Source organism: Anopheles marshallii, chromosome 3 (genome assembly GCF_943734725.1).
Source record: "Anopheles marshallii chromosome 3, idAnoMarsDA_429_01, whole genome shotgun sequence".
Lineage (NCBI taxonomy): Eukaryota > Metazoa > Arthropoda > Insecta > Diptera > Culicidae > Anopheles > Anopheles marshallii.
In genome coordinates this window covers 15,005,284-15,010,087 of record NC_071327.1, presented here as the reverse complement: position 1 = coordinate 15,010,087, position 4,804 = coordinate 15,005,284, and positions in this window count along the sequence as shown.

Genomic DNA, 4,804 nt, shown 5'->3' with positions numbered 1-4,804 from the left:
GCACCAGGCGCCTCCATTTGTGCAAAGGTTCACATGGTTCAACCGTCCCACGGTGGTGTGTTTGTCATCTAGTTGCGTGTTTTGATTTTTAAAACATCGATAACAATATTTTATAACGGACGAATAATGATGCCGTGCATGGGCGGAACGGGCATTACAGCTCGATTAAATATTTTATGAGTGATTTTCGTTGCTGTGAGGAACTATTTTTTTAACTACCACAGTGCGAAGTAAATAAAGCAAGGGAAAATTCTGTAGTTGTATTTAAAAAGCAAAAACGGAATCTTACGGTGGGAATATTGAAAGCAGAAAAGAATGGACATCAACACGTGACGGAACGGGTGAACAAAACGGAAAATTTCTCCCCCGTTGCACAAAGCATATCGTCGGTGAGCAACTTGTTTCTCCAAACAAACAGCGGCCTCCTTTGTTTCGTGACGCGATCAAACGAATATTCATAATTCCAATCAATCTATTCAAACAATATCGATCTTTTGACGCCGTTCGAACCGTCCCAATGGTCTACTGGTGGGTGGTGGTGTGTATCGGTTACGCCAAAGCACACTGTGTGTGTGTGGGTTGTAACAGGGAATCAGCTATCAAACGTTGTGAATACTTGTGCTATACAATGAAGCATATCGCCAGCTTTCTTCTCTTTATTCTAGGGGGAAAAGTAAAAGATCCATTTTTGCTCTTGAAGGGTAGTTTTCTTGTTTATTCAATATCGTAAAAGCTTCCAGAAATAATGTGTTAACAATGAAATTACGATGAAAACTAACCAATCATATACAACAACCCATCAGTAATGTTGTACAGAAAGACAACAAAACAAAAAACCACCCACCTTCACAACACAACGGAATGATTTATGAAGCACTGTGATAGGCTGTGAATGATTTCCGCGTAAATACAAATGGCATTACCAGGAAAAAAAGAGCATCTCACAACACGCTTCTGACATATAGTTTTCCCGACAAGAAAATGGAACAATTCGTTCATTACAAAGGGACCAGGAAAACAACTTTCCACGCGCATGTAGCCGCTGGCAACTTCATCGGTGAGATCACCACATACATTGGTTATCGCGAAATAATTAACTATGGGAAACGTAACGAAGAAAATGTCCTGCCCGGAGACACACACACACACACACACAGCCAGGACAAGGCGGAGATTGGTATCGTATAGCGTATTTTTCTATGTTCCTCGTGCCGGAACCGTCGCGACCAGGCGGAACATAACCCCATTCGCTTCCTGCTACTTGATTTGTCAACATTTGACCGTCAAGTGGTATCGAGTTTCCCGGACATTCTCTTTCCAAAGGGGACGGCAACCTGATTGCGGTTTTGAGGCGACCGAACGACCGAGAGTTGACAGCAGAAGACAATCAGTTGGCAATTTCAATGGGAAGATAAATATAGTTTTCACTCGAATCCATATTACAACGCACGGCTCGATAAAGAGAACGGGTGTTGAGGTGGCCATTTTGCACCGTGCTGTTCACCTAATGAAGAACGAAGTGTGCCACAAAATTGACCATGATTGGAAAACTTCCTTCCGGCGGCGCAACTGGTACTGGAAAAAGTGGTTGTGGAGGTTTTTTTTTGTTTTTTCAAACGCGAAGCAGGAGAATTATTTTTGCACTCTAAAAATACGACCACGGGCGTACAACGATGGGTTGTTGGGAAAGAGTGGGAAGCAAAATTATCGATTTCCTTCTTATCGGGCTGCCACCAAACGCCGGAATTGATAATCAGTTTCCTGCAAACGCTGTCGCACATGTCGCACACCACCACACTACACGCGTCCCGTACGTCTCCGTCTCGGGAAGATAATAGCTTTTTCCAGAACAATTTCTCACACACTACTACCCGGTTGAGAATCTTGCCGGGGAAGAACCGGTACGGGACATATCTCCATGCACAAAACGAAGCGCACACATTATCCTTATCCTTATCATGCTTCGGAAGGATATACCGGGATGACGATCGTGTGTGGGACAAAGTGAGAAGCACCCTTGTGCCAGGCGAAACTTGAAAGACTCTGCATCATTTATGGAGCTGGGACGTTGTCACTATTAAAACAGACGCTGCACCCGATACAGAGGTGCCATCTTTACCAAGCTTTAAGGCCGTACGTTGTGCTGGTAGTGTGATGTGTGTAGCGGTTTGCTCCTAATGGAACTGCACCTGGCTGTGAGACAGTGTGTGCTTTATACGGCCAACTGTTCCTTTCTGCCGTTCCTGGAATCGTTGCTCTAATTCTATTGCTCACTCACCGGAGACAACAACAGAGAAGAAGAGGAGATGGGAGAGCAAAAAAAACAACTTCATCACAAACTTATCAACGCGCTGTGGGGGAGGTTTGTTGGGTCGGGTTCCTTTCAACAACGCGTGCGAATCTCGTTCACATCTGACGGAAGTATGAAAATTCAGTTTACACTTTCTTACGACTTGTTGGGGTTTAGGGAGCCGTAACGAAGGAGTTACACGCGAGGCCAAAAAAGCTCGCCCCGTAAGAAGTGATATCCGATTTGAGTGACAATGTGTCAAGTACACGGGCACGTACATAAAAGTCTAGCGGCGGAAGAGTCCTTTTTGGCGAGGGGCAAAACACTTTCGACACGTTCTCGTTACAATTTCCCGGTAGCTACATGAAAACAGGTGTGCTGCAGGTGAATGTCTGAAAATAGATCGGGCTGTAATAAAAGTTGGTAAATCGAAATCTATTGGAAGATGACTGATGTACATTCGCATCTTCACATAGGAGAAGAGAGAAAAAAAGAAGCAAATATATAAACATTTTCCGACTGGCACTGTGCATCGTAGGATAATGAGATTTTTATTCCAATCCTCTGCACACAATCAAATCCTTGTACGCGGATGTACTACAGCATGGCAAAAGCAATTCGTTTGAGTTGTTGGGCCCGTCGACACATTGCCATAAATAATGGTCAGAACTTGCCTCGATCGGTGGCGGGACCGACCGTGCTAGTTCAAGCACGATGATAAATTGATCAACAAAGAAAAGGGAAACAAAAAACATTCGACAAACATTTAACTAAGTCCCGGTGCGCAAGCACTTGAAAATGAGGCTTCTTTGCGCGTTTTTGCCACACATAAAAGATTTGGCTTTTTTTATTCCCAGCCCGGATGCGAGGTTATGTGATGCGTGTTCATAAATTTTGAACATCTCGGGACATTCTCTCGGGAAGGGAGGGGGGTGTTGGGGAAAAACGAATGGAATGAAATATTGGCAAAAATTAATTCCATCATATTGCTCCATTCGCATTGCGTGCCTCGGTGGCATTATTAGAAAACGGGGAAACCATAAAATAATGGAAGACGTTGGCACGAACCACCTTTAATGGGATCAGCACGGACCATTAACTGTGTGTTTGGGGTGTGTGGTAAGGTTTGGAATATTAATAACAAACATTTGACGCTTGACCACAGCCACAGGAGAGCGGCAAACGGAAGTGGTTATGGAAAGTATTTAATAAAAGTGAGTAACGCGCGCACACTGACTAGTAATGGAGTTCTATTAAAATTAATGATTGCATTGATTAGCCAACACATAGGTACAAAAGCTCAAGGAAAGAGTGCTCAGGAGAGCGCCTGCTTTTGAATGACAAATGTTTCACAACAAGTTGCTGCCATATGGATTCTTATCCACATGAGAGGGAAGCAGCACTTGGACGCTAAAAACCAATCCCATCTCTTGATTGAATTTCAAACCAAACCGTCCTGTCGTCTTTCTCGGTTCCGGGTCGTATCAAACTGACCCCCGGATGTTCGAATCCTTTCTTTGATTGTGCCAATTGAAATCGTTTCCAACCTGACGTGCCAAATGGAAGACGAACCGGGGACAACATAATCGGGCTCATTATCGATGTATCTGCTACATCATCATCATCATCATCGTCACGATCATTGTGTTCACCCACCAGTCAGTGTAAGGGAAATCTCGTGGGCGAGCAAATAATGTTACGGAATATGTGTGTGTGTGTGTGAAGCCTTTCTCCATTCGAGGGCCGTTTTTCTCCATTTCCGGCCAGTGACTGTGGGCCATGGATAGAGCCATTCAATTTTGTGCATGATGTCACACAAGGGTAAAACCACATATACCGGTGAAAAGCCGAGTTTTTTTTGTACCTGGCTGAACACACACACACACACACAGGCACAACATACGTGGCAAAATGTTTTCGATGAGTTTGATATTTTTGGGTTGTGTTGCGCCTTTCAAGCTAACCAGTGCGCAAGCTGTACCATTCTGGTTTGTAATATTTTCCTAAGCAAAGGGAAAATAAATCTTACCGTCATAGGCCAAAGACATTCTATTCGAGCGCGTGTATGTGTTTCGACGAGATAGGGTGAGTGAAAGGGTGAGATTTAACAACATTTTCTTTCGAGCCCTAGTCCCTAAAGCCAACAACCGAGCGGGGTATAAGAACCGGATGACATCTAGCAAGAATCGCGTCAGGTATGTGGGGTTTCAAGTATGGAAAAAGCCACACATTGCCCCGGGGGCACAAATGCGTGAGTACATGCGGAAGCTGTCACCGGCAGGATAAACATTTGCTGCGCGTGTATACATGTGACTGTCGGAATACGTTCAAACGTGTGCTTACCTTTCCTTTATATGACACATATTGCACGGATGCCTTGGAAAGCAGTCCAATAATTTGCCTAATATAGGAGTTTGTACATAGAACTCAAGGAGAGTTATTATAATTGTTTTTTTTTTGTTTACATTTGAATGGCCTAGATCATACCTTAGGCATGAAAGCTTTACGTTTAAG